Consider the following 8,436-nt stretch of genomic DNA (forward strand, 5'->3'; position numbering starts at 1 on the left):
GGGCAGGAGCAGCGCAGGCGGGGAGGCCAGAACGTCTGTCCTCCGAGGTGACGCTGCTCCGTCAGGGAGACGCTTCTCCCCGCTCGCTGAGAAACGGGCTAGTTGTCATGAGCAGCCATGTGACTTCACATGTGCAAGAAAACACGATCCACTTGCAAGTGAGCCAGGAGATCAGCTTATGGACAGCGGTAGTTAGGGCACAGGAAGCTGTGTTTATAATAAGGACAATAAAAAGAACCTATGGATACTCTGGATTTCATGTAAAAGCATCCTCCTCTTCTGAAGAAGAACACATCAGTACGGCAGGACCAGTGAAAGGCAGCGAGATGGGATGGGAGGCAGCGAGGCTGTTTTATCTCAGGAGAAACATTCACCATGCTTAAGAGACCGGCTTTTCCCTCAAGGGTCTTTTGCACAAAGTCTGCGAAGGATTCAGAGGGTCTGGGTGCTCCCAGGTGAGATGTATCCATTTGTGAATGATGTTTTAGCAGCATCACTGCCTGTGACAGCAGAGTGAGGTCAAACCCTGGCTGCGCCTTGCTTGCTTTCCCAGAGGCAGCCTGCTGCCATGCTGACTTACTTTCCTTTCTGTGCCTGTCCCAAGTGGAGAACTCGCATGGATAAAGGGCAGCAAAACTTCACCTGATGCTATATAACATTGGCTCTCTCCCACTGCCATCTCCCAGCACTTATATCTCACCCACACATCACCCAGACATATTTGGTGCTAAGGAAAAGGCTGGATTGCTCCATGCACAAAGGTAAATGACATGGATCGACAGAAAGCAAGGTCCAAGTACTGCAGTCCTGAGCAATGCTCGCCCCGCTTGGGACTCACCTTCTCTACCCCTCACTTATGGGTAAAACAGGGAATGAGCTTTGTGTCCTACAGGAGACTGCAGGAAAGTAAACAATCAAAATGGAGCACTAGCTACTTTGGATCAGCGTTACATTTAAGAATTCCTCATTATTCCCTTTGCAAGAGAAAGCTGTCAGAGTCCTACCCGCACGGTGCTCTCAGCTCAGCCTGCAGCACTCCCGCACAGTTACCTCTGCGTTTTGCATCCCAGGTTGCGCGCAGCGCTTCCCACATGAGAGCTGCCACAAGGAGGACAACCCACTGACCCACTTAATGCCCATGGGGAGGCACGTGGGTCTCGCTTTGGCCACCAAACAGAGAAGAAAATCCAAGAGTAGGCTTTGATTGAAGGAGCAAATGGCTTTGCACTGCAGCGCCCACATGTGCGTCTTTGTGCAGTCCCGTGGCCACCCAGGGCGGAACATCGTTCAGAGCAGGTAGCCCTGATGTGGTGTGAACCGAGTTTGAGTTGAGGTTTCCATTGGCGCTGAGGTCCTGGGAGCCACCACTTAGTGCCGCTTGTGGCATCTTTCTTTAGTGACCCTGGGGCCTGCCCAGAGTCCCCGCACAGTGTGCAGGTTACATCCCTTCCGAGCAGGACTACACCGAATGCAGCGGCCTCAAGGATGAAGGGTGTCTACTGCGAGCTAGATGCAGGCACTGGGTCTCTTTATTTTTGGTCACAGCTATACGTGCCCATGTCTTCCCTGGCTGTCCTTGGGCCTCTGCAAGGACATCTACAGGTCAAACCAACAGGAGTCCTATTTTTATCTTGCATTTCAGCCCCATTTCCTCCTCCCTCATAATAACCCACTTACACCCCTTTAGAAGGATTTAATCCCTTCCTGATCTTGCTTTGTTTAGTCAGCTTCTGTTTTTATTTCATCTTCCACCATCAAAACACTTCTACTCACCTCCTCATTTCCTACGTGCACATCGCACACTCACATACTGTATCAGCATGGATTCCTTTAATCTTTGAAAAACACTCCCTTTTTACTCTCACCCAAATATTAAACCAACTGGAAAGTGACACATCAAGGTTAGGAATGCAGTCTGCGCTTGACAAGGAAAAAACGCTGAGCGGTGCAAGACAGGCTAAGTAAATGGATTAAGATCCTTTTTAAAGATTAGGTCACCCTTCGCCCCCCATGCAGATTTCCACTGAAATTAATGAAAGCTCTCACTGAACGCAGCGGGTGGGCTGGTGCCGGACAACCAACGCAGTGAAAATACTGGCAGCCCCCTCAAAATTGACTGATCAGAGCATTGGCTTCAAATAGTTCTTAACAACCAACTGGTTAGGTCTATACTATACATTAACATGGCAGGATTTCATCTCGTAAAATTATGAGTGAAGGGGACAAAAGGCTGAGCCAGTAGTTCTCAGGATAAAGAGCAGGACTCTGATTTATCCAACGCAACCACCCTGACAGTGGGTTTGCCCTAGGAACTGTTCGGCCTCCAACACTAATACTCTGCACTTACAGCTCCTTTAAGCCCACTCAAAGCACAACAACAGTTGCATTTTATGTGGACAGTTTGTTTTGCAGGACACAACTCAGCAGAACGTGCTTTAAGTGCTGCCTGTTTAATGAACAGCAAACTACATATTTACGTGGGACAGCCGAGGCAAAAGCCTTAGAGAGCTGCCCTGCATTTCCAGTGGTCACACAGGCAAACTCAGCCCAACATCTCCCAGTCTTGCTGGGGCCTTTCCAGCTCTCACATCACCAGAGGTAAAAATCCCTCAGCCACGGCCACACTGCTGGAGTGTTCGAGGAGCGTTCGCCAACCCCGAGTGCCCCCAGTGAGAGCTGCCTTCACTCTGGAAACGCTGCTGCACGTGGAGCCACCACCACAGAGCAACTTCTCCTCCCTGCCCCTTTCAAAGGGAGCAGAGCACACGCAAGCTGGGGGCTTGTGCCTGCACGGCAGGGAACCCGCGGCAATGCCGAGTTGAGGAGCAAGCAGCCTGATCTCCACATCTGTCCCACTCACCAAGCACTTAACCCACAGCTAAAGAAGTGCAAAATAATAAAAAAAAAAAACAAAATCAACTTTGCAATTGCCTAAGCCCTGGCAGCAGCACTGCACGCACTGCCAGATCTTTCAGCTTGTAGGACATGCAGGCACCAGCTCATCATGTCCAAACACTTTGTTGAGGCAGGGACCAAACCAGGGCATCCAAGTGCAGACTCCAGGCAGGGTGGGCAGAAAAAGGCACTCTCAGAGTGACTCTGCAAACAGAAGGAGATGCAGAAACACAGTTTTTATCTTCTAACCAGTCCCAATTTGCAGTGGTCACCACCTCCGCCTCTGCTGGAGCTGGGCCTCGCGTCCTCTCACATTGTGAATCTTTGCTCTTTAGTGATCCTGACCAGCCTTTCCAAATACTGTCCTCCTGTGCCGCTTCCTGGGCTGCGACAGGAGCTCCGAGGTTACGCACTGCCCCAGCCTGCCCTCTCTGCCCGGCTCCAGACAGCTCCCCGCTCCCCTCACTTCAGCACCCAACCACAAACCAGCCCTGCTGCACATCCCCTCATGCCCTCGCGCTGCCACTCGCTGCCCACCTGCAGAGAGAGCCCCAACTGTCACAAGAGCTGGAAGCAGCCCCCAAGGACGTTATGTGAGGGGACAGCCAAACACACACGCTCCTAGTCGTGTTCCAGCTTTATGTCCCAGGTTTCCCGTGTCTGTGCACCCTGCCTGTGGTGCCGCCTGCCATCTAGCAGCTCAATGAGCTACCATAGTGACAAGGGACAGAAACCCACCCCAGCGCTGTGCTGCATCTCCTCCACTGCTCCCGCTCTCTACTCAGTTAACTAGCCACATCCCTTCCTAAATTCCACTTGGAAGCACTTCCTTTACTTGTTTTTCCTGCCCCTCAGAAAGCACTTTGCTGCCCCATTTCCACCTCTGCATTTTGCACCACACTGAGCTGCATTAAGAAGCCACTCACAGCCAAGCTGGTTGCACTAAAGCAGGGCTTTCATTAAGAGCCTGTGCGTTAAACTGTAAACTCTGGGGCCAGGCTGTGCTTGAACAGCATCTTGGACAGCAGCCTGGTCCAAGGAGAGGGCTGTGGCTATTCCTGGAACACATTATCTAACAGCAATCACGTCCCCCACGTTCCTGGCACGCATTCACCTGCGACACCGGGGCCAGGACAGGGATTTGCCTAGGCAAAGCAAGAGCCCGATGCTACCCCTGTGCTGTCGGAAAGCAGGAGGGGAGGGATTTGCCAGAGCTGTCCTCTGCCCTCGCCGGTGCTTTGCTTCAGCAGGCCAGGACGGCGCCATGTGGAGCCGCACGCGATGCCCTCCTCGTGCCACAAGCCGTTTGCAGCCAGGCGCAGACTCGCTCCTCAGGGCCGCCGGCATCCTGGGAGCTGGATGCACAACCCAACGGGCTGGTCAAGGGCAAGTGTGTCCCAGGAGCCGCGGCCCTGGCCCGGCCTGCTCTCCTCCCGCGCACCGCCCGGGCACACGCACCCTGCTCCCAGCACGGCCCAAAGCTCCGCGTGGCCGCGGCCACAGTCCTCGCACACCTACCAGGCAAAACAAATGCGAAAGCACCAGCCCACATCTGTAATTCTGACCAGTTTAACACTGCCACGTCCACCAACACCTCTTCCTCTGGAGCTGAGCATATGCTCCATGGTTGCCTTCTTTCTCTCCTGTTTTTTCAGCCAGATTTGCTTTTCCTCCTCCCTCCATTCCCTTTTTACTTCCAGTGCTGGGAAAAGCTGGACATTCCTAAATAAAACTTCCAATCCTGCCAAATGGAAAAATCAGCATAAATAAGAATAAATGAGCAGATGCTCCTAAGTGGCATCTAGGTGATCCCGAAGCTTGATAATGGTGCTACATGCAGAGGGGCTCAATAAACCAGCCCCAGTAAGTCACTCATGAAAGGTCAGAGAGCTTTCAAGGTGTGTCTTCAAACCAAGTCCCCAGCACACACCCATCCAGGCAAAAACACTTCACAGCCTGCCCTGCAACAGCAGCGGGCAAGAGGCCTCCTGTGCCCAAGCTGAATGAACAGAGCGACGGGGGAGGCGAGAACACGAACTGCCTGCCAGGACGGGGCTGTAACCCGTGACACAGCACGTCCGCCCATTTGCTACGGAAACTATGTTTGGCAAGTATCAGGTGTCTGAATTTCTGCTTACATACATCTCCCAGGAGAGCAGTACATTAATAACACAGGCAGTCTAAAAACAGAAACTATCACCAAGAAGTTACTCTTCTCCTGAGAGTTTCCTGCTGTAGCCCAGGTATCGCTGGACTTACCAGCTTGACTTTATTCAAGCAGCACAGAGTTTTGTTTCCTTGCTCTTCACACTTGCGTAGTAAAGTGACCTGGATTTGAACATCATCAGTAAAAAGGAAAACAAGTCCAGAAAGGGGACTGAACCTGTCTTGAGAACATCAAGAAGAGCATGAGCTTGGAGGAACCAGCATGAGAATGAGGCCCTGGAAGCTCATGCAACTAGGCAGAATAGCCCAGGCATGATGAGCACTAGGAAAGAGAGTCAAACATGGAAAAAAAAACACAGCAAGTAGGCACAGCAAGCAGGCACAGCAAGCAAAGGCAGAGTGCAAGGCACAGAGGAGAGCACAGTCACAGAAGCAGGGGAGCAGGAAAGGCAGGGCAGGGAGTTGAAACAGGAAGCACTGGAAGGGAGCTGTTCACACTAATGACAGCAAAATTTGACTGGATAAGTGTATTTTATCAAGTGTATCTTAAGAGCAGCTTTAAATCAAGTGACCTCATCAGGAGCACGTATCTTACTGGCACCACAGAAACATGCAGATTTGTTAAGAGCCAAAACAGATTCTTCATGTATTTTCATATTGTCCTAAAGACCCACTAGCAACTGGTATCTCTGAGACACCAGTGAAGCAATGCGGTCTATGAATCCAGGAAGCCACTTCCCACGTAACCTTCTGCTGAAAGAGGGCGCAAAAAATGTTGTGTGTGCACATAAGTGAAGTGTGCTGCCACCCAGCGTTGGACTGCCTTCAAGAGAGAGGGATGGAGAAAGCATGGCCACATTTCTTTTTGGTTTGGATCTAACAGCCATCTTTACTTGCATAAGGTTAGGAATATGCATTATTATTATAAGGTTAGAAAAGAAAAAACTGTCCCTTCTGGGCACATGTGCTGTGTTCCTGTTGTGTCACTCTGCTGTACAAAGGAGCTACGGCAAAATTTCTCCAGCGCTGGATGTCAGTGTCTGAGAAGCAAAACGAATCCACATTTCAGATTCCTCGGTTACTAACAGATAAGCAATGTCTCGTAATATTTCTTTGAACCTCTCCGATCGGATTACTGTCAAAAGCCCCTCCAAAACTTAACTACGGACGTATTCTACACACGTCTGAAGTATGAACACTGCCTGCTTTGCGCCAAGTTTACAATGAGAAAAGAAGAAACCCTGCAGATGGCTGGTCAAGATGTTTCCCTAACATGCCCAAGGTGGCCAGTGTTTGATATGAAGCCACATTCAGGAAGTCACTTTGATGGCTTCCCTGACAGTTCAGTGACAAAGGAAAATAATCCGAGTCACTTGCAAATGTCATTATGAGTATGACTGCTCAAACCATCAGGCCGCACAGGATAGAATCAGCCAACAAACGGATCAAATTTCTTCCTCTCTCCAGAATTAAAGTCTCAGAATAGCCAGAATTTAGTGCTGGCCACCTACTTAAGCAGCTAGTTGTTAGGGCCTAGACATTTCTCTGAAGTCTTTTGCCAAGTCTGACCTAAGCACATTCCCCAGAACTCAGACTGCAATTTCTATGTGCTTCAGGCTACTGTGCTACTGGCTATTAAGGCTGCCTCCCACATATTTCTTCATTATCTCAGGATCCTTTAAAGAAAGGTCATGTTCCCTGACTAGTAACCAATACTAACTGCTTTTCCAGAAGGACAGAACACAAGGCTAGTTCTGCAACAGCTTCTCACAGTGAAAATTTCAGAAAAGATAAAAATGTCTATTGTAGAAAAAAATTCTAAAAAGCATTTCCAGCTACTATGCTAACTCCAAGGAGTAAAAGGCAGCTCTGTAGGGTTTAGTTTGGACATGCAGGTAACCAGTTCACATGGGCACGATTAACATCTTGAGGCTGATGTACTCAGCTCAATGAGCTGACACAGCTATGGCAGGTTAATTTGGAACAGGGAAAAATCTTGCTGCACAATAAAAGAACTACATTTAGCTCTCTGATCTCGTACTATCAGTGTCACAAAGCTGCCTGCCCATCCTAGCTCACCCATCCAGTGGATAGAAGATTACTCACATGTTGTGAGGTGCTTGGCACCTCCTGAAGCAGAAGTTATCCTTGTTCTGCAGAGAGTGAAACTAGGATACATGGATGAAATGCTGCTACAGCCCAGGCTGCTCCAAGTACCGATGCATCTTCTCACAGTAGCGCAGAACTTTGCTCAGCCTGAGGGCTGTTAGATATAAAGTTGCCATGACCACTGGCTCCGCTCCACAGCCCTGCAAAAAGACCCTAGAAAGGCAGCAAACTTGGCAGCACTGTAGGACGCTTACAGGAAACAGCAAATGAGAAGTACCAGGTTTTAAATCCGCATCTTTAACTCAAATTTTCCAACCCAGATAACAGCAAGTTTATGGTACACATAATGCCAGAGAATTAGTAAGTAATCTTTGCCTGGTCAGATCAGAAGTAGAGCAGCGTGTCAGACGCCAGCCCCAGGCTTCTGCTGAGAGAAGTGCTTCTTTCAGGAACATGTGAGAAACGAAAGGGTAGCTGTGACTCTGGTTAAGCCACTAGCAATAGAATAAACCTCACCTACACCTTCAATATCTGAGAACACTGTCAGACAAAATGAAATTTGCCTGCTTCGAGAAAGAAATTTGGATCCTGGATTCAAGTGACACCTCAGCCATCTTCTCTCTCTTCTCACCACCTTCCTAGGCACAGTCCCAGTAAGTCCTCCATAGCCACTCCAAATCCCACCACAGGCTGGGCTGCTCAAGCACTGCTGAAGGCAGGGATGAGTGCCCATGTGGCTATGGGGCAGTGCAGTATTCTGCCTCTGCTCAGGACTCTGCAGGGAGATCCTGACTTACCGCAAAGAGAAATTGAGGTATGTTTTCCTTCAGGGAGAAAAATCCCCCTCCACCTTTGTACCTATGTGAGAATTCACATATAAACACATATTTAGTTAAATAGAAGAAACACTACCAAAAACCAACACAAAACAGGATAAAAAAAGAAAACCTTTTTATAGACTGTAACTAATTATTAGTATACAATACAATCCCATCAGCAATCCCTGCACAGACAGCCTCACATCTCGCAAAGCAGTGAGCACTAGAGAAGTTACAGAATTAACTGAAGGTCCCAACAGGCAGGTCAAAACACTAGCACGAGAGTAAAGTCAAGAAAACGTGTAGCTTCCAATAGCTAAACAGGAGGGGAACAAATTCCTTGAAAGGATGGAGCATCACAGTCCGGTAAGATGGACTGAGACACATCAGCAGAACCAACAGAAGCTCCCCCTCACCAGCTTTGGAGTTGAGGAAAAACTTAGTTACA

Source organism: Tinamus guttatus, unplaced genomic scaffold, assembly GCF_059628265.1.
Source record: "Tinamus guttatus ecotype Peru unplaced genomic scaffold, ASM5962826v1 Tinamus_guttatus_pri_ptg000060l, whole genome shotgun sequence".
NCBI classification, from domain to species: domain Eukaryota; kingdom Metazoa; phylum Chordata; class Aves; order Tinamiformes; family Tinamidae; genus Tinamus; species Tinamus guttatus.